The sequence below is a fragment of the Triticum urartu genome, chromosome 4, assembly GCF_003073215.2.
Source record: "Triticum urartu cultivar G1812 chromosome 4, Tu2.1, whole genome shotgun sequence".
NCBI classification, from domain to species: domain Eukaryota; kingdom Viridiplantae; phylum Streptophyta; class Magnoliopsida; order Poales; family Poaceae; genus Triticum; species Triticum urartu.
The window spans coordinates 103226459-103253047 of NC_053025.1; the positions used below are offsets into that span (position 1 = coordinate 103226459).

A 26589-nucleotide genomic window follows, 5' to 3' on the forward strand; every position below is an offset into this window, starting at 1 on the left:
CCAAAGAAAACCTAACGAAGGAGCATCAGCGAACGGAAAAAAGACGAAACTTATTTACTCAAAAATAAAGATGAAACTATGACGACACAGTAGACACACCACAGGAAACAACATCAGGCGAGATGGAAGGAGCACCTTACATAAGCGAGATCTCTACTTCTAATGAAGCAGTTGGTAGTCTCCGCCGGTCAATTTTCGTCCCACCTTCGCTAGTTTTTTTCATCTTAAAAAAATCTACGAAATTTCGTAGGTTAAGACAACTATGACTAGCGAACAAAAAATCGGACGACGGCCTACCCTCCCTCGCACGAAAAAAAACCCTCCTCTCGATTCACCCCTGGCGCTGCCCTTATCTCTCGCTCCGCCGCCGCCGCCGCCCCTGCTTCCCTCCCGCTCAGCCACCTCCATCGTTCCCACCCTTTTCCTCATTGTCGGATCCGCTTTCTCGTCAAGGTTAGGCGGCGAAAAGGTCTTGATATATGCCTTGGCCACAGGTCTGCAGGTGCCCACAGAATACAATCCATCGCCACCCATGACTCCCTCACCCTGCTAGGGTTCCTAGCCCCGTCCTCCGCCGCCGCTGCGTGTTCCCGTCCGACCTCGCCCGAGCGATTTCTTGACCTCGCCGGGAGCAGGCAGCTGGATCCCGCCGCCGTGCCTCCCTCTCTCCCTTCTCTTCTTTTCCCCTACCTCTCTCTCTCCTCTGAACTGAGCGTCGTTCCTCTCTGCAGGTGCCGCCATGGCCGCGTCTTGGAGCTCGCCGCCGTGGGCTGCGTGCCCCTCCGATGACGGCCTTCCTCGCCCACGTCCAGGTCCTCTAAATCCTAATTTGGGCGTCAATTTATTTTGCGCTTGATACTGATTTTGGCGGGATTTTCGTCCTCATCGCGTGTTTCATGGTGACATTTTAGGTCCCCTGGCCGGCCATCTTCCATTTTCTCTATTCCCGCCCCATGCCCCTCCCCAAAGATCCCTCCCTCTCATGGGCGTCACCACCATCACTGCACCCAGCCTCCCTCATCGTGGTGCAGTCAGTTCCGTTCCGTGGCCTCTATCGTGTCTTCGAAGAAGGTCGTGATACGCCACAAGTGGGAGCGGAAGCTGCGATGTCAAGATCTACAAGCAGGACATGAACCACCTTGCCATGTATTTCCTCGTCACATTAGGATTCGTCGACGCCGCCAACAGGTTCTGTATCAATTCCGGCACCCAACGTACTGTATGCCCACACATTTAAATCATGCCGGTCTTACTCCTGCAATACAATAGTACTTGAGATTTAGGCAGCGGTGGGCATGGTAATTAATTTTTATTTAGTTGGTTCATTTACTATCATTGGAAGTGCCAGAAAGATCTCACCGTCAAGAGCAGCGCTGCAGGTCATTCACCTGGTTGGCCTCTTTGATGTATCTGGTGTTGTTGTGTCCATGTGGAAGGAGAGCCCGCTTCTCCGGGACGCTGGCGCTGACATGCTCACCGTAGGCACCGTCATGGCGGTGCTCGACTTAAGGGAGGAGGTCGGCAACCACCACTTCTTGAACCAAGTAAAGTTTTGCTTGCCATTAAAATAATCTCGTTTCTTGTTTTTTTTCTCTTTCTGATATGATTGATGATTGATTCCATTTGCACAAAAGGATTCTTGAGAAAATAGCACAAGCTAATTCAAAATCATCTCTTAGTTGATCAAGCATATAATTAAAAAAGTGAAGGTAGAGAAGTTTGGAATAGTAACCTCGTGGTTTAGTTACCCATGCATTAGAGATCCCATGCAAACTATTGTGATTTGTGAGAAGTTTCAGAAATTTGTAATTTGTGAGCGGAGGATGGTACTAAGTTCTTTCTCATGCAGTTACATTGTTGTCATGTGCTACATTCTCCTTTGATCCTGTAAGCAAAAGGCAATATATATACTGTTAGACCTTGAAGCTCCAAGACATCTTACGTTTTGTATGTACTCCCCTGGTTATTTAGCAAATGCCAAAAAAGTGTGTTGTTTCTTTCATGTGTACATCGTTTGGCTGGGAGTTTTTCCTACTTGTTATGAATATTAGGAACTTAAGCATATAATGTCGCATCGAACCTGTAAGCAAACATCGTATATGGTGTGCTCTAATATTCCTTAGATATAGTTTTTTTAACGAAATAACGGTGCCCAAGTCACTTCTAATCGATAGCATGTGATTGTGTAATAGTACACTCATAATTCATTGTGATCAAATGTACACAGAGTTTGCAGAAGCTATGGAAGAAATGGTAACTTGCTTACTTGGGAAAACTGCATTGGATAGCGATGATGGTGACAGTGGTAAATTGTCTGAATCTATAAGCACATTATGTGGAAGCTTGCATGATAGGATTTATACCTAGAAGTTCTTGCACAAAGGACATTTCTTGATTTAAAGCCAACTTTGTTATGTTTTGATGGTAATGCTCCTTTGTTCAAAATTAACAAATCCTTCATGAAAAGAACTGTTGATGCGACTTTTTCTATACACGTGGTGATGCTAAGGCCCAGTTTGAACTACAAAATTAGTTTATAGATTGGAATGTGCTCTGCATTACTGAAAGAGATTTTTTTTTTCTGAAGATGAATCTAAATAGTGTGACGGTCTGAGTACTCGTGGGCGTGACGAGGTGATTGCGGATCCACCAGAACATGCGAGTGGCAATGCTTCAGGACAAGCAGGTCAGATTATTGTCCAAATATTTTTTTGTATGATTGGAAGTGCAAGCATTTCTCCAAGACGGTTTGGTCCTGGTGTTCATGCAGCCAGCGACGGCATAGCTTCACAGAATGGAGTACGACGTAGGTGTCCAAGGGTTGTATCAGGTCGCATACGAAGATCCTGAAGTTGCAAGTAGATACAGTCAATAACATAGTTAAAGGTGATATGGGAGATAATTAAGTTCCCTAGGCAAGCTGGATTGAAGCTTGATGAGCCGAACCCAAGGGGCGTGCTTAGTTTCTACCACAAAATTCTATCATTCACATCAACCGATGTTGCAAAGCAAGTAAAAATGTACTAGAGTCAGATATTTGTTGGCAACGGCTTATTGGGCTTTTTCAAATCAATATTACTTCCACTAGCAGGAAATGGTTCAAGCATACTTATCCAAATCTTATAATCCTGATGGGAGAAAACATTGTGAAGGAGTTCAGGCTGAATGGCCAGTTAACAAGAATCGGGTGGATCTGCGTGTGGTGGATGATCGTTTACAAGGAAGGTTGAATGTATGGTTCCTGGAGATGATCAGATGGTGCCACGTATTTGACCTGCGATTTGTGGTAAGTTCCAAAATGTACTGTGAAAATCTGTCTTTAAGATACAGATAAATTGGCTTTGCACATAAAATTCATCACACAACTGTTATAATTTGGGTGCGCTTCGTAGAGTCTTTTTATGTTTTGATGCATGTCGATATGGCATAACATCAGACATCTTGGAATAAAATTAATTTTCTCCCCGCCGTCTCATGACAGATAATTCACTATATGTGTTTAATCCATGAATAAATTAGAATATGCTCTTCTTTATTATTACTTTTGGAAGAATCAAACTGCAATATACAAATATGTTCAGAGATTCAAAATGATATAACAACAGTCACGAGAAGATATATGAAAGGAATGCATAGCCTAAATGTGTACATTGGCTTCCCTGGAAAAAAATGGTATGTCCATTAGTTTTCCCCACTGTATCATTGGAACTCATTTGCACATATTTCCATTAGAGAGAGAGTAAGGTTTCCCCAATGCAGAAAGTATGGTGCTGCTTTGCATATTCATAAAGACAGGCCATAGCATCATGTATTTTCTGTTCATCATAATTACTGTTTGGTTCGTCCTAGAAAGTGCAGTAGGTGTCAAGAAATAATACAACTTACTTCTTTTACATGTCTTGATTGCTCAACTAACTCTGTAATGTTTTGGTGTAGCCTCCAATAGTTCCAATGAATGCTCCATGTGCTCCCCCTACGATATAAACCATGGTCCAGAGAGAATGTAAGGAAGTAGGAATCAGCAGGCGTCTCTGAGTTGTTTCAGTTACCATATTTGCTTGCAAGGTATTTTCCTTCTTATGTTGAATAAACAATATAGCTAAGGTACTTATCGAATCATAAGGCATTCATGTGTGCTCCCTTATTTTGTTATGTGAAAATACAATAGATTCTATGACCTTATAAATTGTTTATTAATAAAATGGCAAGTTGCCTTCACCCTCTTATTTTATTCACACTCCCACTGATGCAATAATATGTTCTCTTTGAACCTTAACAACCTTCATCAAAGCTACACAAAAAAGTAACAAGAACCGACACATTTGTTCATAGCACAAAGCTTTTTTCTATATTTTTGTAGTATTTCGATTCTAAGCTAGAGCAATGTTCAAACTTATCCATATTTTATTCCTGAAATTTGGAAGGCAATAAAAAGAGTTTTTTTGCCTTACTTTTTGTCATGTGAATAAAAACAAAGCTTCACCACAAGGCGATATTCTGGTGACTAAATTAAACTGAAAGTCTCTAGCAAAGGAATCAAGTTTTACACTTTTTTTAGTAGCGAGAACATTGACTCACTCAGGCCATTTTCCGTTCTTCCTTTGAAGGTGTGAGGGTGAAGCCAACTCTAAAAGTGGGGTCTGTTCAAGTAGAAGGAACATGCCAAGATGAAAGAAGACGGAGCAAAAAAACCTATAGAGGCATGAACGCAACACTATCTAAAACATCTCACACTTCTGTCTAGGAATATAATGGAATCTTGGAAGAAAGAAAGAGGAAGAGTTCGCACCCACCTTCTCTCAAAGCCGCCGCTTTGAGTTCGTGTCGGCCCTACTGCAGTCGGCAGTTGTCAAGGTCGACCTGCGTGCCGCAGGGGAGCATCACCGCCCTACACGCCGAGGGGCGCCATGCGCTGGCTCCCACGTGCGGTTTGACCAACAAGTCGAGATTGCGCGTGCGGAGGTAGAGGGCAAGGAAGGGGAATCCGGCGTGCCCGCCCTGCACAACATCAGGCCACATGGAAGCTCCCGAGCACGAAAACGAACGCTCACTACTCTCTCCTTCTTGAATTGCCGGCATCGCTTTAGGTGCCCGCTTACTTCCTCTCTTTCCCTTTTACTCTTTCTTTCTTCTATGCCTTTTATTTTTGATTGATGGACATCCAACTCGAGCTTATTTATTTTTCCATAATTAACTAAGAAAAAAATACAACTTACCCTTTCTCACTATTTACTGCAACCGTACTTTCTTTGAAGATGGGTGAAGAGAGGTGAGCATTTCTGGTGAAGCTGGAGGAGGATGGAAGAATAATAGTCATTTTGGAGCTAGCTACGACCTCCTCTGGATGTTTCATAGGGTTCCGCACAATGTGTTCTCCTGTAATTTGGTCACCAAGGCTGCTGAAATGATTTGGCATCTGAACTTTGTCAAGGTATATGGTTGTTCATACTAAGTTGATAAGTAGAACATCATGGCATATGCTAATCATTTGTATATCCAAATTTAGCTAGGTTGATGGAAAAAAGGAATCACAATATACATTGCTACATATTCTAATAAAATTCTATTATGGTGGTGATTATCTATCTCTAGCATTTATTATTATGATTTCAGTGTGCCCTTAGCATTCTATATAATACTCACCAACTATAATTTAGTAAAACACAAAAGTGTGTAAGCTAAAGATTTTCCATTGTTCCTCGATTGTTTTCCGGATGGAACTCTTACTGGTTCAAAGTTTCAGGAATGTTATTTTTGCTCTAGCTTTTATTTTATATTTTTTGTACAATCAACAAAGAGTATTAAAAAGGTAGTTTGTGCCAGTTGTTTGTGTTGTTAAGAAATAAGTTGAAATGTCTTCAGACATTTTTGAATTTCTTTTATCTACTAAAGCTACATTTATTAGAATTGTTTTGCACATTTGAAGCTGATTGTTAAGATAGTGTATCTGAACATTATTTCTGGGTAAGAGAACCAAATATTTTGTTTGTGGGACGGGTATCCTATAATCTAATTCAGATATAAGAGATGATTACAACAATGTTCTAATTTCGAGTTGCTACTAATGCAGTCCTTATTGGAAGACGCAGATTGCAGATCATTCTATCCCTGTAAGACCAAGATTTTGATGCTCCTGTTACCTGGCATCGAGGTTGAGTAACATGTTTTTGGTCATGATTCCTGTTGTGCTTCTTGTACGTGCTACCATCATTTAATTTGATTCTCTCAATGGTCAAGGATCATTTTGCTTTGAAGTCTGATGTACATTTTTTTTAATCTCATGTAGGAAGAAGGTATCCCCCTTATACGAAGATTTCTAGCTTGCCTATGTGTTGTAATGTTAATAAGTGCATTCGGCCAAACAATTTGCGGACCAAATGAACTTGCTGCGGATATAGAAGAATAAGGCGGCACACAAGGAGTTGCCTGAATTGCAGTGGCAGCGGTGTTGTAATATGTAAGAGTTTTGCATCAACTTGGTCTCTTTTCTATGCATAAGTTTGATGCATTGGCCCTTGATTATCATGAATCAAGCTTGTGAAGAACAATTTCGTTACTTTAATGACACACACTTGTAGTAAGTCATTCAGAGATATATTCAGTACATGCTAGGTTGCCAAGCTCAGAGCCACCTGTTGTCTCCATAAATTCGCTGAAAGCAAAAATCATTTGCCCATAGTCATGTGAAACCTTCTAGAATTCTTTTTAGTATTTTGCATTGCTTGTGCATTTCTTTTTTTATCACTTCTAATAACTTCATTGATTCATTTTTCCTATCATCATGTCAGTCCTTGCTCTAATTTTTTTGTTAATATGTTGTACTTCTTGTGCATTTCCATTTTTATCACTTCTAATAATCTCATTGACTGTTTACATATCATCGTGTTTACCAAGAACACGAGTGATAATTTGTTTTACAAGAATACAATAGTGACAATTTTATTTTATTTTATTTTCTGACATAGTTCTCAATTAGGCTTACAAATATTTTACATTGACAATAGTTCTGCCATCAAGCTTATGTGTAATGTATTTCTTAGAATGGTGTTTCAGCCATTTCTATGTAGGTGGCATGTGTGATGGCATGTATTTCAGCCATATCGATTTAGGTGGCATGTGTGCTGGCACAAGAAAAGGAAGGCCCTGAACTGAAAGGAGCAACATATATTAATGAATTGCCCTGAATTGAGAGAGAGAGAGAGAGAGAGAGAGAGAGAGAGAGAGTTCAATTCTGGTCACTTGATTTCCTGCCCCAACTCCTCTAATAATCATTGATGTGTGTTTGTTCGCTCTAATCCACTGAATGAAACCATCTGTCTGGTTTAAACATAATCAACCATCTGTCTGGTTTAAATATTTATGAGTAATTTAATTTGTTTGTGCCTATAAACCGATTATAATCTAAACTATGCCAGTACAACAAGTGTGCATTGTAATATGTACTCCCTACGTTCCTAAATATAAGTCTTTTTGGAGATTCCAATGCAGACTACATACTAAACAAAATGAGTGAATCTATACTCTAAAATATGTCTATATACATCCATATGTAGTTCTTATCGAGATCTCTTAAAAGACTTCTATTTAGGAACAGAGGGAGTACAGTTTAGTAAACTCATTGTTGTACAATGCCCACCTACTTGGAAATTGAACTTTTCCTCCTTTCCAAAATACATTATTATTCATGGAGTTTCCTGGGAGTGACAACGTGCTTCTTTGCTAGGCTTACAGTATTTCAGGCCTCTATTCCAACACACACATTCCAGTTGCCATTGGTGAGCAAATGAGATATGAAGTTACCAGCGATTTTCATTATACGTGGTAAAAATAATGCAAATCATGCTTTATGGAGAGTTGAAACACTGACTATTGATCGGAGAAAATTTAGTGGTGACAACTACCCAAGGTGCGTGTAAGCATCTGAAGTTATAGTTTAGATTATTATATTGGCTACTCTTTTAGAAGTAAAAACAATAGCATCATTTCACTTCTACTTTAGATTTTTGGGCATCCTTGTACTATTATCATCTGAGATTTGCATAATTATTTTGAGAATAGGGAGAACTGCAACTATGGTTGCCAACTGCCATAGTCAATATATATACCTCTGAAATTGCAGGAATAATAAACATGACCACCATCAGACATGTCTGTTTTAGTTTCTCTAATCTACAACAAATCTTAAGACCATAAATGGGAGGCAAATTCACCTTCATATCAGTACACACATGCCCACATTCACCTTTATAAGAACAATCATCTTCTAAAACAGGCCCCCCATGTGGGGCATCATCAATACATGCCTCCATGAACCGATGGATATACTAAATATATTTCACTTTGGTATTTTGGTACGTCTAAAAGTAGTACCTTTTTCTAGCATATGAGAATTTATAGGACAGGTTTTGATAATCCATGTACAAAAAGGAAACATTTTTAACAAAATGAGAGATTATGCTTATACTTCAGTATGCATCATGTACATATATAATGTTACAGATAATTCCATTGCGTGTGAATGAACAGAACATTGAGAATGGCGCCAGAAATTCCTTTTGCTGATATCACAAATTTTGTGCCATGGTCCATAAAGAGAACAAGTGCTGGTGTGTGTTCCGATCCAGTAAATTTTCTTCATGTGCCACACAAGTGGAGACGACTCTGCTTTTTTACCATGATCTTGAGAGGTACAACTTTATCTACGTTCTATATGTTCATAGACATGCTAAACCCAAATAAAGATGCAACTAATATAACATCTTATATTGTCTTTCAGTTATGAACTTTATGACAATAATGACTCTCAAGTTCAACAAGAGCTCGTACAAAAGATATGGAAAGTGTTTAAGACTATACTAGAAGAGGTAATTACTTCTCTCAGTTCATAGTGCCTTCTTTTGCTGATACCTCTTGGGTTTTGATTTCTTGTAACATTTATATGCACACAGACTGGCAAATTAAGGGAAGAGACCAAGGAAGGCATTTCTATAGCTAAGTCCATTGTAATCATTTTGGATTGAAATTCAAGTTTGGCAAAAGGTCTTGATATATGCCTTGGTCACAGGTCTAAATGTTATAAGCATGGCTCCCCACATCCAATTTTTCAGGCCATGGAGCTTCTATGGTTGGTTCATATGTGGTTATCGAAGCAGGATAAGTTCTTGAGGAGGACTCTAATTGCTATGGGCCACAAGATTTCATATGTCACTCCCTATTGCGTATTGCTGTTGACATTGGACTTGCTATCCAGTAAGAGGGACATTGGGATCATTGTTCATCTAGAGAAGTCAGTGCTATATCTACGTCAGAATATTGGGATGTTAATGATTGGAGGTGATGTTTTTCTCTTCCATACCTAAATTGTCTTTAGTATAAGTCCATATAAAGAAAACTGCAGTGTTCCAACTATTGAACCACAATTGTTAAATTAATTAATTTTAGCTATGTTATAGTTTGAGATGAGGGCTTCTTACCATTTTTACTTCTACTAGATTCATTTGTCACCGAGTTTTTAGAGCAGGGTACTTGACAAATGAGTTAGATCACTTTTATGTCTGAGAGTCGATTTTTTGTGCGTTAGATGGATTGACAAGTGCCAAATATTGATGCCAAGCAGAACTAAAACCTGTTAATTGATTACCTTCAGTCCCGCATTCCAATCAACAACATTGGGCCGAGAGAGCGCGCGGGTGGCGCAAGAGGCAATGGGCAGCCGGTGCGCGAGTGTGTTAGCAGTGGGTATATCTGAAGATTATTTCTCAACTCAGCATGTGGGTAGAGACTAAAAAGACGATGCCATGGTAGCATGGCAGACCTGGCAAGTGCCACGAACATCATGATATTCTTCCTTTTCTTAATTCCTTGATTTGAAAAATAATTTGCTCTGCGTGTGTAGGAACATAGCAGTCGGGCAAACAACACTTTCGCATCTTGATCTATAAGGGAAATAATTTCTTTACTTTAGAAAATATGGGTTCGGATTGGTCTGTTGAGTTATGGCTAGCTGATTGGAATAATTTTTCTATTTAAAAATGTAGCAAATAGCATTTCATTAGAGATTGGTCTGTTGAGTTATGGCTGGCTGATCGGAATAATTTTCCTATTTAAAAAATGTAGCAAATAGCATTTCATTAGAGATGGCTTTGCAGCAAATTACAAATCGCGCAAACCAAGCCATCGCCGCCTCATTGCTCTTGCAGGGAGCGACAACAACCGCCGGTCTCTTCTTCGCCTTCTTAGCCGGCATCTCCCCCATCCGGATGCCCTGCGGCACGAGCCACTCCACCATCGCCTGGGACTCGACCTCCGGGAAGTTTAGGTCCGTCTTCGGCTGTCCGGCACGCCACACCGCCACGTCGTAAGCATGCGCGGCCTCATCGGCGGTGGGATACATGCCGAGCCACGAACGCTGCCAGGCGTCGGAGAACTCCAGTTCGAAGTTCCCGGAAGCTTCGCCCTCATGCCGAAGAAACCGGACTTGCCCTTCGGCGTCTTCTTCGGCGCCATTGGGGAGCGGGCGGTGGCCGAGCGGGGAGCGGGGCGGCGACGTGCGGGGCGGAGGCGGACGGAGCGGGGCGGCGGCGTGCGGCGCGGGGCGGAGGCGGAAGGAGCGGGCGGCGGACGGAGCAGCGCCAGAGAGGAGGCAGACGGAGCGGGGCCAGGCAGAGGATGGACCGGAGGCGGAGGCGGCCGGAGAGGAGGCGGGCAGGGTCGGGGCTGGCGGAGGCAAACACGATGGGGCAGCGCGGCGGCAGGCGGTGGCCAAGGCGGGGTGGAATCAATGGCAGGGGTCTGGATCTACGGTGGGCAAGGCCTTAGAAAGTTAACATGTAACTTTTGCAAACTATTTCAAGAGCCCGTGGCAACGCATGGGCATTCTATTAGTATATATAGATTTCGCGATAAAACACACGCCACACGCGAGAACAGTGTTAGGAATCACGAAATCACTAATTAATCAAGAGTACTTCTTCGAAGATCACTTCCACGATTGCGACAAATAGTGTGTGTCAATGTTGCACCACTTAAGGGTTTTTCATTTTTCATAGATCTGTTTATTTAAAATGCTTTATCTATTAAACTGTTCGTCTACATCTCAAACCGTTTTTACAGTTGCATTCCTTGTGTTGAGATTATTAAAACTAGATCTCATATTGATAGGTTTGACGAACTTTTTTTAATGAAAAAACAGAACCGGGAGCATGTTTTTTCTTTTTCCGTAAGTCGTTTTCGAGTGCCTTTTGCAAAAGTAAAACCGTGCCTCTCGTGAGTGCAAAACTATGCCTCTCACGAAAGAAGAAAAAAGGAGAAAATATTTTTTCTTCCGTTTCTGAGAGGTGTGGCCGTGCCTCTCACAGAAGTAAAACCATGCCTCTCACGGATGGAAAACCGTGTCTCTCATGAAAAAAAAAAAAGAGAAAACACTTTTTTTTCTTTTGTGAGAGGAACGACCGTGCCTCCTGCAGAAGCAAAAGCGTGCCCCGCAAGGAAAAAAACACATTTTTTTCGTTTTCGAGAGGCATGGCCATGCCTCACGCAGAATCAAAACTGTGCTTCTTGCGGGAGAAAATTTTGTTTTTTCATGCAAATTTTTTTTCCAACTTTTTTGGGTCAAAATCTAAGATAGACAGGTGGAAAATCGGAAAGCGAAGAAACACTGATTAAATTATCTAAAAAGTCGAAAACATATACGGGAAAAAAATCCGGTGGAAGCATCCAAAGCGCGACACGTGACGGCGGCTGTAAACACGCTGTCAGAGCACCCCAAGTGAATGTTGGGAGGCGCCCGAATGAGTGCTCATCAACTAGTTGCTCTCTAGAAATCACCTATGGGTGGGCGACTATTGGGCCGACCCATTAACGCAGGCCGAGCGCTGCCGCTCATGTTGTTGTAGGTTCGCTCTACTCTGTTTTCTTCGTCTTTATTTACTTATTTTTCACCGATTTTCTTTGGTTTTTCCTTTTTTTCGTTATACTCTGGTTATATTTTCCTTGTCACATGTTTTCTTTGGGTTTTTACTTCCTTATACTTTGGTTTCATTTAATTATTCACTGGTTTTCCTGGATATCTTTTCTTTGTTTGTTTTCCTTTGTTTATTTCTTGGTTATCTTCATTTTATCTGCTTTTTATTTTTTATCAGGTTTTAACATATGTCTAATCTTTAGGTCCACAATCGACATTTTTTAAATACATGGTGTACATTTAAAGTAAATACATGTTTTGAACACTTTTTCAAATACACGGTAACATTTTTCAAATACATGTTGTATATTTGTTTACTGGCAATAAATATTGTACTAAGATATACAAAAAAATACATTGTATACATTTTTCTACAAAAATCACAAATTGTTTTATATCCATGTGAATATTTGTAAGAATGTTGCGTACATTTACTTAATGTAAATACAATTTTCAAACCTATGCGAAACTTTTTTTTGTGTTGTAGTACAAACATTTTTTTATGAAAAGAGATAATATTTGCCTAAAATATTAGGTACATTTATTTAATGGTAAAAAATTTACATCATGCGAAAATGTCTTATTTACATTGTATAAACAATAAAAAATGTATACATTTTTTTGAAATGTGTAAACAATTGTTTAAAATGTAATATACATTTTTAATGGTTTGAAATATGTTTTACATTATTTTTTTTACAATGTATGCACATTTTTTAAATATTTATGCCTTTTTTTGAAATGCGAACATTTTTTTCATTTTCACAATCCGTGGTAAAATAACATGAAGATGATGACGAGCAAATTTCCCTCAAGTGGATGACCTAAGATTTATCAATCCGTGGGAGGCGTAGTGTAATATCCTAAATTTTTAATTTAGAATGTTATACATTAGATTATCATTGCATATCATAATTTATTTGTTTTTGGTTCTGATCCTAGAAATTCTATGCAACTCAAGGACAAGGACTCACGAAGAGAGTTGGGGATTTCATTATTTTCATATTTGAGTTTTCTCAAATTTTGAGAATAGGATCATTTGATTTTAATTATTTTATCATCAATTATTTCTATTACAAAAATATTAGAGAGGAAATAAAATGACTTTCCCAAAATAAAGAAATATTGAGGATTTAATAATAAAATCAAATAAGATTTTATTTCGGAGTTTTTCGATATTTTATTTGAAATTAGGAAAAATGTGCGTTTTTCAAAATTTCATTTAGGCCCCAAATAAATGTTCACCTTGTGCGGCTTGATTTTAGAAGCGGGGGAAAATTTATTTCAGGATTTTTAGAGTCCGTTTAATATTTCTTTTATTTGTTTTTCTACGCGGAATAATTAAAAAAACGCAACCGACCTATGGGCCGTGTCCGACCCGGACACTAGGCCCGTCCGGGCTTTATAAGCCGGGGAGCCCAGCCCGGGATCCTTCCCAAACCCTAGCACGCCGCCCCGCCGCCCTAGCGCCGCAGCCGCCGCCGGAGCCTCGCTGGAGTTGCCGGGTAGTTTTTTTTAGACGCCGGTTTTTTTTCTTCTGAAAAACCGTTCGGTTTTCTGACGGTTTTGTTCGTTTTTTTAGTTTTGGTTTTTTTAATAGATCAGTTTTTCTGATTTATTTAAATAGCGACCGTTCGTTCGTTCTAGCGAACGTTCGTTCTTTTTTCTTTTCTTGGATTAAATCCGTATTTTTTCTGATCGTGATTCCTGATCCGATTTTCGTTTTAGTATAACTTTTCGCTCGTTTATCGGAATCAGGCGATTCAAGCACCTGGAGTTTTGTCTCGAAACCCTCTATCCGTTTAACCAACTTAAACAAGTTTTTGCCACTGTAGAAATTGCCCTAGATCCAGAATAGTAAACGAAGCCTGTTTCTTTTGCCGTTTGATTTTCGTTGCTTCGTTTGATTTGATTCCTTTTGCAAACTGGAGTTCTTAAGTTGAACTTTCTGGTTAGATCTCTTATTTGAGTTTTACCTGTGCATTAAATGAATACTTATTGTATACTTGTTTGTTTGTCTACGATAGAATACCCGGAGTGTGCCGCCTGTTACTTCGAATCTCTAGGTTTCGCGGATCATCAACAAGGCAAGTAACACTTTGATCATACCTCCTACTACCCAGTTTTATTGCATTAGATCAACCCTCAAACATTGCATGATTAGGATTTAATTAAATTATGGGATGGGAAGTAGTTGAGGTAGTATTTATTACCTGTTGTATTATCAAACCTTTGGGAGTTACTCTACGTTTGCCTATTATGCCATGCAATGCTAGTAGACGTGGATTGGGTGAGTGATATTCATGACATATGTGAGTTTGTTAATTAATGGTTTATCTAAGGTGGCAACTTAAACACACATCTGGGTGGATTGAAGTACCTGGATATTCCAGGATTGCCTGCTTTTCTTTATGGACCGCCACCCAGGCCCAAAGGGATCATGAGATTTTTCATACTAGAAACTTCCGTGTGCAGCCACAAGCTATTATGGGCTCTACCATAGTTGATTAAGTCGTGCGAACTCTTACAGGGTAGACTAGCAGATGTAGGGAAAGTAGGTGTAACGGTCTATCCATCGTAAGGTGCTAGCGCTTCTGAAAGACTATGTCTCGGTCATCCGTTTCTCAAACACCGTGTAGTGCGAGAAACCAAACGGAGGCGATCGAGTCTTGTGGGGAAAAATGCGCAAACCTCTGCAGAGTGTATAAACTAATCATGGTTAGTCGTGTCTCCGGTTATGGACATCTTGAATATCTAGTACTTGGATTATCATGTGAATCGCAACATGTTACTCTAAAATTTAATTTTGATGGGTTTTGTTTAATGATGATACTTAATTGGGATTGAGAATGCTGTCAACCATTCTCAATGTTTAACAACTATCATGATAGTTAAATAAAATGTATTTCTTTGCAGAGGGAAAAAATAGCTTTACGCAAAACTGTAATCATAGAGCTTTCCACCAGCCAAATATGCATATAGTATAGCTGTTTCATTCCATTACTTTCTATGTGTTACTTTGTCAGCATATTCCATGTGCTGACCCATTTCGGGCTGCAACGTTAATATTGCAGACTTTTCAGACGACGATTAAAGAGTTTTAGGTCGTGGTTCTATACTCAGTGATGCCGTTGGAGTTGATGAACTCACTTATCTTCCAAGTCTTCCGCTGTTATCGTTATTAGATGGCCTTAAGCCATATTTATTGTTATAAGTTCTCTATTGAGACACTTGATGTAATAAGTGTGTGATTGCTACTCTATTATAAATCCTTCAAGTACTGTGTGGTGTCAGCATTACTGATCCAGGGATGACATCTGAGCACAGAGATCAGACTATTTGAGGTCTGGTCGCTACAGAGATGGTATCAGAGCACATGCTGATTGTAGGACACAACCACTAAGCTAAAGACTTAGATCACTATGCATTCTCTTCTTCTCTGACCTCTCATTTTTTCTACTCTTTAGGATGGCGGATGCAAGGAACAAGTTCACGCAACCGGAAGAAGATACACCCTTTGGACGTCACCTAAAGGAAGTCAGTAGATACCTGAACATAGAAGTACCAAGCTTCGCCGGAACCTACAATGCCACCTTACCTGAAGAAGAGCGATGGATGATTCAAGTTCAAGTTCCAGGAAGGACGTTCATGCCAGTCACTGAGCCCATAGAGTTTTCTTTTGATGCACCAACTTGAAGTCTAGGAAAGAGCATGACAGCTCACATCGCCATGAGACGCATTGGAGAAGTTTACCGCAATGATCTCAAGGATACTATCTACCAGATTTGTGGGCGCCGAGATGAGCACTGGGAGATGATCAGCACCAGAAAGGATAGATCAATTACAACTTTTATCCAGGAATTAAACCAGCACATTCGACGTCAGGAGAACCATATGTGCGCCGACATGATAGACCTGAAGAAGACAAGGACCAGAATCAAGAAACTGGAGGAAGAACTCAAGGCTACACGTGAAGATTATGAAGAGAAAATAGAAGTATTAGTGGAGAAAAATGACGATCTCATCAAGAAGATCGGAATATTTATGGGAGACCCTACACCAGTAGATGAAGATGAAGAACCCAAGGAGATTCGCCCGGAAGACTACATCATCATCGACGACACCGACTCGGACCCACATGATAGCGATGATGATTATGTTGATGAAGCTGGAGCAGATATCATGGAGTCTGCAACCGAAGAATATTTCTAGTAGACCACCTCATCAGTAGTAGTAGTCCGAGCACTTTTGTGATAGTTAGATCGATTTTATGGCCTTGTTTGATTGAATGAAGTGAATTGTTTGCTTTTGCCTCATGTGCATATGGGTAGTGTTTTCTCTTTAGACCCCCTCTATTCTTAAATCTCATCTTTTCTAAACCCTCAGATGCCTCCGAGATGTGACCCCGGATTTACCTTCCCACCGGAGCTCACCCAGTTGATCCAGCAGCAGAACACATTGATGCAGTTGCTAATCCAGAATCAGAATCAGGGGAACAACAACAACAACCCACCACCACCACCACCACATGTTGATCACTTAGCCCGTTTTCTTAGGCTGAATCCGCCGATGTTTTCCAGTAGCACCGGGCCGATAGTAGTAGATGATTGGCTTCTCAAGACAGCTAGGGAGTTGACCACAGCAGAGTGCACAGATGCGGAGAAGGTGAAGTTTGCCGCACATCAGCTTGAAGGACCCGCAACATCATGGTGGGAGAATTTCACAGCCACTTTCCCTGTCAACATTGTCACATGGGACCAGTTTCAGCAGGCTTTTCGAACTGCCCATGTTTCAGCAGGAGCTATGGCCTTGAAGAAACGAGAGTTTCACAACTTGCGCCAAGGAGGACGGACAGTTGGCCAGTATGTGGAGGACTTTAGTAAATTAGCACGTTATGCCCTAGATGACGTTGCTACGGATGCAGCTAAGCAGGAAAAGTTTCTAGAAGGACTGAATGATGAGTTGAGCATGCAGTTGATGGTAGCAACCTTCAACAACTATCAGGAGTTGGTAGATCGTGCTCTTATGATTGAAGGGAAGCAACAGCAAATTGAAAATCGCAAGAGGAAGTATGCACAAGGAAAGTACAATTCAGGAGCTCAGCAGAAGCCACGATTTACCCCTAGATCGGGAGGACATTTTTAGCATACTCATGGAGAAGGTACCTCGCACAATCACAATGGCACCAAGAATGGTAATGGTAATGGAGGAAGCAACGACCAGAACCGTACCAACCCATCAACCCCAGCCAAGAAAGACCTGAGCCAAGTCACTTGCTTTAAGTGTCAGAAGACCGGACATTATGCCAATGAATGTCCTGAAGGCCAGAATGGCAATGGAAGCTCTGGGAAGAAGCCGAACCCTTTCAACAAGGGACAGGTGAACCACGTTAATGTGGAGGAGGTTGAAGAGCAGCCGGATGCAGTAATCGGTAAGTTTTTGGTTAAGTCATTTACTGCACTCGTTCTTTTTGATACTGGTGCATCACATTCATACATATCAAGGGGATTTGTGGATAAGTATAACTTGCCCACTAAGGTTCTTAGAACACCTATGCTAGTAAGCTCACCAGGAGCGGAGTATATGGCCAGTTAAGGATGTTTCCAAGTGCCATTAAGTATAGGAAGGCATATTTTCCCAATGGATTTAATTATTCTGGAATCCCAAGATTTGGATGTAATTCTCGGTATGGATTGGCTGTCGATGTATGGAGGAAACATCGATTGCGCCAGTAAGACAATTTTGCTTACGACGCCAGAAGGAAGAAGGATCAAGTATGTATCCCGGCATGCGCCAAATAGGACACAAGTAAATTCCTTATCAGGAGTTGTACAGGAGGAAGTACTAGTGGTAAGGGATTTCCCTGACGTATTTCCCGAAGAGTTGCCAGGTGTAAGTGCATCTAGTGCCACCCGTAGTTGGTTTTGGAGTATTGACGACAAACTTAGTTGAGGGACTAATGTGTTTGTGAGAATTGCAGGATAACACAGGTAGAAGTCCCTCATTGATTCGGTTTTCCTACCAGAGATGACCCCTAAAAATGTATGAAGACATTGATGTCAAAGGTGGTATATGAAGATATTCACATTGAAGACTATGACAAGAGAAGACATCGCATGAAGCCTATGAAGCTCGAAGACTTAGATCCTTCGTAGTTCTTTTTCTTCTTTGTTGAGTCATAGGAACCACCGTACTGTTAAGTGGGGTCCAAGAGAACCAGTCAGAATGACTGAAGTGATGCTTAACCAAAACCTATGTCTTCGAGTGAAGACTATAAGAGCGAATCTTGTCCAGAGTCGAACAAGTCAGCTTTGCTTGTAGCCCAAGTAAAGTTGTCATGTGAGTTTGAAATCTGACCGTTGGAACACGTGTCAGTTCCTTAGTGACCCAGGGTCATTTCGGACAAATCAGGTCGGGTTGCCTAGTGGCTATAAATAGCCCACCCCCTACAACCATAAACGGTTGGCTGCTCAGAGTTAGTGTACGGCTTTTGTCGTTTGAGAGCAACCCACCTCGAAGCCTTTGAGAGAGAATTCCTTGCGAGGATAAAGCCCTAACCACCCAGAGCCTAAGAGTGTTAGGCATCACTTAAGTCTTCTTGTCTGTGTGATTTGAAGACTTATTACACTTGAGGACTGTGAATCCTCCAGCCAGTTAGGCGTCGCGTTCTGAGCGTCCAAGAGACATTGTGGATCGCCTGTGAACGAAGTCTGTGAAGGTTTGGGAGTCTACCTTGAAGACTTACCGGAGTGATTGGGCGAGGTCTGTGTGACCTTAGCTCAAGGGGAATACGGTGAGGACCGGGTGTCCTGAGCTGCGTGTTCAGGACTGGGTGTCCGGGACTGTGTGTTCTCAGGTTTAAATACCTAGCCGCCCTAACCAGACGTACAGTTGTCACAGCAACTGGAACTGGTCCAACAAATCATTGTCTTCAACGAGTCACTGGTTTCATCCTTCCCTTCCCTTTACTTACTGTTGGTCCTTGTGAAGTCATTGTATGATTGCACTATCTTTTGTCTTCACTGAATAACTGCGTGTTCTGTTTGGCTTCATAATATCTTCCTACCTGATCCTTACTACCTAGCTGGTATTAGTCATTGTAATTTCACTTCATTGAATACTTGACTATGGTTTACCTAATGTAGTCTACCTTCCGCTGCATGGTAATAGGTTTACTTCTATCGTTTGTCTTCGAAACTTCCACGTTTTGAAGACTTTCATAAAAATCGTCTATTCACCCCCCCTCTAGTCGATATAACGCACTTTCAATTGGTATCAGAGCAATGTACTCCCTTGTTCTATGTGATTCGGTTTAACCACCTGGAGTTTTAGCTATGTCGATTGCAGGGATAATTAAAGTCTCCGCTGCGTGCCCCGTCTTCAATGGAACTGAATATCCCTACTGGAATAATAAGATGCGCATGCATCTTGAAGCCATTGACATCGACCTATGATATGTCGTCAAGAACGGTGTTCCCAAGGCTGGAGAAGGTGTCACTGCTGCTGATGTCAAGAAATTCATTCAACTGGACTCTACTGCCAAGAATATCATCTGTGGTCATCTGACCAAAGGACAGTATGGCCGTGTGAGTGCTTTGGAAACATCTAAGCTAGTCTGAGACTGGCTCTCCAAGGTCAACGAAGGCGTCTCAACCCAGAGAGATCAGAGAATCAGTGTCCTTCGCAACCTCTTCAACTGCTTCAAGCGAAATGACAATGAGAATGTCCAGCTCATGTTTGATCGACTCACTGACATCACAAATGAGCTTCAAGCCCTCGGCGCTACTAAGATCACCAAGCATGAAGTCGTCAAGACACCACTGAGATCACTTGACAGTTCGTTTGACACCCTAGCCCTAATAATTCAAGAACGTCCTGATTTCAAGACACTCGATCCGTCTGACATACTTGAGAGGCTCAACGCACATGAGTTTCAGCTTTCTGAGAAAAGAGATATCTATGGTCCAAACTATGGGCGAACTCGTGCCTTGAAGGCAAAAACTGTCTCCTCATCTGAAGAAGAATCTGACAGCAGTTCTGATGATCCTGAAGACATTGGAAGGGAACTTACTATGCTTGTGAAGAAGTTCCAAAAATTCACCAAGAAGAAAGGTTTCAGAAAGTCTTCACGATCAAACTCAAGGAATGATGAAGCTTCTACTCATGACTACAAGAAGAAAACATGCCACAAGTGCAAGAAAACTGGCCACTTCATCTCTGAGTGTCCACGATGGGACAATGAAAACAAAAAGAAGAAGAAGAGCAAGGAATATGACTCTGATGAGAAGAAGAAGAAAAAAAATACTCAAAGTCTTCTTCCAAGTCTTCCTCAAAGTCTTCATCACACAAGAAGAGCTCATGTGGCAAGGCACGTGTGTTTGTTGGCAAGGAAATGGATTCAGAGGAGGAGTCCGCTTCTGAGGAGGCGGAGGTGGAGTCTGAGGAGGAGTCCGATTCTGGCGTTGCAAGTCTGGCTACAGCATACGTTGCCAAGTCCATCTTCAACACTGAAGATAATGACTTCATCACCGACACCGATGCAAATGACAAGGACTACTCCGCTCCTACCTACTGCTTCATGGCACGCGGTGCCAAGGTAAACACACGCACTACTCACTATCAAACATCTAGTGAAGATGACTCTGATTGTAGTTCAAGACCCAACTACAAAACACTTGCTAAAATTGCAACTGAACAATAGAAAGCTATGGAACATATTCAAAAACTGTTAGACAAAAGCGATGATCTGTTAGGCGCTGAAATGACTCGATCTGAGTCCTTAATTGAAGACATAAAAAATCTTCACGTTAAGTATGAGAAACTTGAAAGTCATCATGAAACGCTCTCAACAACTCATGAAAAGCTTTCCTATGATTATCTTCAAAGGAAGCAAGATCTTGAGAAATTGAGAGCGGCTCATGAAGATCTTCAAAAGGAAAACGAGTCACTTCGCATCGAACAGATCAGTTCCGCTCAGGAAGGATTTGAATCACCATGTTTTAAATGCATTGAGCGTGATAATGCTACTTCTGTTGCTGAATGTTCTACTGTTGCTACTGTTGCAATATCTTCAACTGTTGATGTGGGAACTAACCCCTCTGCTGAGGATACCACTGCTATTGCTGATGAGAATGCTAGGTTGAAGACATTGCTTGAAACAGGGATGTACAAAAGTCTTAAAGGGCATCAGACACTATGTGATGTCCTCAAAAGGCAGATTCTGAACTGAAACCCGAGGAAAGAGGGTGTTGGGTTCGTAAGAAAAATGAATGCTGATGGCTCTTACTGGAAACCTGAGCAGTACCCCAAAACCACATGGGTTGCTGCAAAGGAACCTTCAGCAGATCCATCCAATCTATCTGGCTTCACTTGTGCTAACCTCATTGTCATTGATGAATCCTTTGATGCAAACTATAAACTGTTTAAGAATCAGAATGGTGAAGTGTTTGCCAGGTATATTGGCACTAACTGCAGGAATGGGCCGCCTATGAAGAAGATCTGGGTGCCGAAAAAGTGTTTGGAAAATCTTCTTATGAATGTCATCATGACACCACAGGTGAAGAAGACAAACCCCAGACCACAGGCTTCGTACGGTCCAAAGGCTTCATACAGACAGAGGACTCACCTGAGTCGCACTAACGTAAATGTTTTGCAGGGAAACCATACTCAGGCCTATGAATATGAGCGCGGTTCATCAAACCGCCATGTTCATAAGACCAAGAACTATTCTGCTTATTCTTATGAGTACTATTGTCCGCCTGCAAGACTTTTTGCTAGGGCTCCAAAGCCAAAGTTCTCAGACGCTGCACTTAGACTTATTGCTTCTAAGCCACCCTTGAAGATGTGGGTGGCTAAGAAAGCTTAACTCTCTTTTGCAGGGAAAGGTCTCCAGCAGAAAACCAAAATCGTCTGACGCTATTGCTGGGGACCTTAAACATCTTGTAGGGTGCAAGATCAAATGCCCGAATGGTCTTACTATGTATTTCGTTCCTGAATCGCTTGCTACTCTCCCTATTAGTCCTAATCTGGATCTAAGCTTTCATAACCCACTGGTTCGTCAAATGTTTTTGCTTCACAACACTCTTAGTGAAGCCTATCCCCCTAACTGCACTGTAGGGTACGACACCAGCAGCTTCAGAATGGATTATTGATAGTGGGTGCACCAATCACATGACTGGCAAGCGAAGTCTTCTCATGGACTCAACTTTACGTCCATCTGACAAAAGTCACATCACATTTGCTGACACTGGTAAAAGCAAGGTATTGGGTCTAGGTAGAGTTGCAATCTCAAAGGATCAACACATGGATAAAGTCATGCTTGTTGAATCCCTTGGCTTCAACTTAATGTCTGTCTCAATGCTTTGCGATTTAAACATGATTGTGATGTTTGGAAAATATCGTTGCCTTGTTCTAATGGAATCTGACAAGTCTCTAGTGTTTGAAGGGTATCAGAAAGATGATTTGTACGTGGTAGATTTCTCAGCAGGACCACAGCTTGCCGTATGTCTTCTAGCAAAAGCTTCAGAATGCTGGCTCTGGCATCGGAGGCTAGGGCATGCTGGCATGAGGAACCTGCACACCCTTGCAAAGAAGAAGCATGTCATAGGCATCGAGGGCGTCAAGTTCAAGAAAGATCACTTATGCGGTGCCTGTGAAGCTGGAAGGATGAAGAGGGCCAAGCATCCCTCGAAGACAATCATGACAACGACTCAACCCTTCGAACTGCTTCACATGGATCTTTTCGGTCCCACTCATTACTCAACTCTTACTACTACTGCTTGTCTCTATGGCTTTGTCATTGTTGATGATTATTCTAGATATACTTGGGTGCACATAATCCTCTACAAGACTGAAGTGCAGGATGTCTTCAAACGCTTCGCCAATCGAGCAATGAACAACAATGGCGCCAAGATAAAGCACATCAGAAGTGACAATGGCACTGAATTCAAGAACACTGGCCTTGATACATATCTTGATACTTTGGGCATCACACATGAAGTCTCAGCTCCATACACGCCATAGCAGAATGGCATCGTAGAACGCAAGAACAGAACACTCATTGAGATGGCCCGAACAATGCTTGATGAATACAAGACTCCAAGAAAATTTGGGCCTGAAGCCATTGATACTGCATGCCATACAATCAACCGTGTTTATCTTCACAAGCTTCTGAACAAGACATCTTATGAGCTCCTTACTGGCAAGAAGCCAAATGTAAGTTACTTCAGAGTATTTGGCGGGATCAAGGATCCACATGACACTTCAAAATTTGCACCGAAGGCACATGAGGGTTTTATGCTTGGATATGGAAAGGATTCGCACTCCTACAGAGTCTTCAATCTCTTTCATTATAAAGTGGTTGAAACAGTGGATGTGCGGTTTGATGAGACTGATGGCTCACAAAGAGAGCACCTGCCAAATGTGCTAGATGAAGTTCCATCCAGAGAATCAATCAAACTTATGGGAACTGGAGAAATCATACCCTCTGAAGCTCAACCTGAAGAGGAACTTATCATCTCCGTACCTGATCAACCTGAAGACAATCCCACTAACAATGACAATGATCAGCAAGAGCAAAATCTTCGCCCTGTACATCCTCGTGTTGCCAATGAAGTGCAGATTGATAGAATAATTGATAGCATCAATGCACCTGGCCCGCTTACTCGTTCAAGGGCTACTCAGCTGGCAAATTTCTATGGGAACTTTGCATTCGTCTCAATAACAGAACCCAAGAAAGTTGAAGAAGCCTTCATGGAATCTGAATGGATTCAAGCTATGCAAGAAGAGCTTCAACAGTTTGAGCTGAATAATGTATGGGAACTGGTTAAGCGTCCTGATCCTCGGAAGCACAACATAATTGGCACCAAATGGATATACCGCAACAAGCAAGATGAGCATGGTCAAGTTGTCAGAAACAAAGCTCGTCTCGTTGCTCAAGGATATACTCAAGTGGAAGGCGTTGACTTCGATGAAACATTTGCTCCTGTGGCTCGACTTGAAGCCATACGCATACTGCTGGCCTATGCAAATCATCATAACATACTTCTATATCAAATGGATGTGAAGAGTGTTTTTCTCAATGGCAAGATTGAAGAAGAAGTGTATGTTGCACAACCGCCTGGCTTTGAAGATTCAAAACATCCTGACATGGTATACAAGCTCAACAAGGCACTGTATGGCCTCAAACAAGCCCCTCGGGCTTGGTATGACACACTAAAATACTTCCTGAAGAGCAAAGGCTTCATACCTGGTTCCCTCGACCCCACTCTCTTCACGAAGACATATGATGGTGAACTGTTTGTGTGCCAAATATATGTGGATGACATTATCTTCGGCTGCACCAATCAGAAGTACAGTGAAGAGTTTGGATATATGATGAAAGAGCAATATCAGATGTCCATGATGGGAGAGCTGGAGTTCTTCCTCGGTCTTCAAATATGACAACAACGCAACGGCATCTTCATATCTCAAGAGAAGTATCTCAAATATTGCCTGAAGAAGTTCGGTATGCAAGACTACAAAGGCTTCACGACGCCAATGCCAGCCAAACATCATATGGGTCCCGACGACAATGGTAAAGAGTTCGATCAAAAGGTATACCGCTCCATGATTGGTTCTTTACTTTATCTATGTGCATCTAGGCTAGATATTATGCTTAGTGTTTGCATGTGTGCTTGATTCCAAGTGGCACCAAAGGAGTCGCATCACTTAGCTGTGAAGCGAATTCTTCGATATTTGGCTCACACCCCAACTCTAGGATTATGGTATCCAAAGGGCTCAGAGTTTGATCTGGTTGGATTCTCGGATGCTGATTATGCTGGTGACAAGGTGGATCGCAAGTCTACATCAGGCACATGTCATTTTCTGGGATGATCACTTGTATATTGGTCTTCAAAGAAGCAGAACTGTGTATCTCTCTCCACTGCTGAATCTGAATACATTGCTGCTGGATCTTGCTGCGCTCAGCTTCTGTGGATGAAGCAAACACTCAAGGACTATGGCATTCATCTGAAGCAAGTGCCACTCTACTGCGACAACGAAAGCGCCATCAAGATTGCCAACAACCCAGTTCAGCACTCGAAGACAAAGCACATTGAAATTCGTCATCACTTTCTCAGAGATCATGTTGTGAGGGAAGATATTGATATCATACACGTCAACACTGAAGAGCAATTGGCAGATATCTTCACCAAGCCCTTGGATGAGAAGAGATTTTGCAAGTTACGGTGTGAGCTAAATATCTTGAAATCCTCAAATGTCCTGTGATCAGGCACACATCCTAACACTTATGCATATTGATGACTTAGATGTGCGACACACGAAGTAAAGTATATCTTCAATCAATGAAGACATACATTCTAAGTTTGAATACATTAATGTGGAATTTGACTTCAGAGCACCACGATAATTATGCGCTGTGTCTGGGTCTAATACTTCCTATACGGTGGGTAACGCCACCACTAAATTCTTCTGTTTGAAGTGTTTTACCCATGGCGTTACATTTGCTATGTCTTCACATTTGGTTTGGCTTCAACTTCAATATGTCTTCATGATTATCTTCACTATGTTGATTATATATAAGTATACTAGTGTTCTGTCCTCTACAACATTCACTTATAGCTATGTCTTCTTAATTGAATCTTTTGAACTAAGTGAATGTGATCGGACCCTAAAACTCCGATATGCTTTCTATCTCAAACTCTATCTCTCCAAATCATATGCATTCTATTGAAACTGTCGAATGTCTTCTCTGCGTCCTTGTCAGCAGAAGATACAGAGACAAACATTAAGTCCGTTTTCAATGCTCATTCCTTCACCTGAAACCCGAAGAAGTGGGAACGACCACCCGACAATCCAGGCGTGCGTGGGACGTGGAACAACCTCTGATATGCTGCATGATGGCCATGTGTTCCTCAGATGTGAATCGCCAGGGGCACCTGTGTAATAACACTGAGCCGCCCATGTCCCTATAAATACACGCCTCACCGCAGTCATTATTTCTTTTTCCACTCTCGCACGAACCCTAGCGCCACCGCTAGCCCTCGACGACGCCGGCGACGAAGCGCTTCGCTGCCGCAACCTCTCCGACGCCGTCTTCACGCCGACCGCGGACACCGTCTTCTCCGCCGTCGCCGTAGGTGTCCTCCGTCGCCAAGTTAGGGCACGGGCGATCGAACTGCTCGGCCTCCACTTCCACTCCGTCTAGCAGTTCCTCGTGTGGTAAATAAAACTTCCTTTTTACGGCCCCTTTGATCCTATAGCTTCGTCACTTTCTACCACAAGAAGGTTCTATTCACACAAGTTGGATCTCTTTCATACTGCATCTCATAATATGCCTAGTATATTCACTTGTACTTCACAAAGTAGTTAGATTCCTCACTTGTACTGATCCATGGATTCGTACAAATTTGGAACCAACTCCTTATCTATGAGTGAATGTCTTTGCACGATGAGGTCAATGCCTTCTAAACTGATTTATCTTCAAAATCTTCTGAAAATGCATATGACCTCTTCCCCTTCCCTCGCACCTTAATGCTGTCACAGGTACATGTCCGTGGGAGAATCCCTTGGTTCTCATAGTCTGCATTCATTTGCAGAATTCTTACAGCATCATATAAATTCTCCTG

At 41.7% G+C, this 26589-nt stretch overlaps 1 long non-coding RNA gene across 27 annotated transcripts; it reads left to right on the forward strand.

Annotated features, from left to right (window-relative positions):
- Positions 1-296: 296 nt before the first annotated feature.
- LOC125550888 lies at positions 297-14023 on the forward strand. Of its 27 annotated transcripts, none has more exons than XR_007302004.1 (17): positions 298-812; positions 912-1298; positions 1372-1544; positions 2228-2305; positions 2588-2686; positions 2771-3286; positions 3937-4065; positions 4608-5087; positions 5256-5431; positions 6071-6194; positions 6287-6457; positions 7724-7906; positions 8527-8687; positions 8777-8864; positions 8949-9002; positions 9108-9333; positions 9647-9963. It is a non-coding gene; the product is annotated as an uncharacterized LOC125550888 (long non-coding RNA). The 27 variants fall into 27 exon arrangements; XR_007302008.1 differs by having other exon boundaries at positions 298-654; positions 732-812; positions 8949-9333; XR_007302000.1 differs by lacking the exon at positions 9647-9963 and adding an exon at positions 13990-14023 and having other exon boundaries at positions 8949-9333.
- The last annotated feature ends 12566 nt before the right edge of the window (positions 14024-26589 follow it).